The sequence below is a fragment of the Echinops telfairi genome, unplaced genomic scaffold (genome assembly GCF_000313985.2).
Source record: "Echinops telfairi isolate 266 unplaced genomic scaffold, ASM31398v2 ScPeMD7_22;HRSCAF=79, whole genome shotgun sequence".
Lineage (NCBI taxonomy): Eukaryota > Metazoa > Chordata > Mammalia > Afrosoricida > Tenrecidae > Echinops > Echinops telfairi.
The window spans coordinates 6,022,851-6,023,142 of NW_022103919.1; positions in this window are offsets into that span (position 1 = coordinate 6,022,851).

Consider the following 292-nt stretch of genomic DNA (forward strand, 5'->3'; position numbering starts at 1 on the left):
TTCAGGCCAGCCTCTGCACCCAGCGGTGCGCTGCGGGCCTCCCTAGGGAGACTGTCCGACTTTGATCCCCCATCATCCCGGCTCAGTCTGCCCACTGCACCACCCAGCCGGCCATTCATATTCATGGCCGAGCGGCTTCCTTGTTGCTCGCCGGAGCCGGGGGACAGCGCCAGGCTGGAACAAGGGCTGCGCCATGTTCTTCTTAACGGGGTCCTGCATCCCTGTGAGTCACCTCTGCGGCGCCATCTGCTTTCTCATTTTCGGTTTTTGGCTTTAGTAACATCGGAAATTA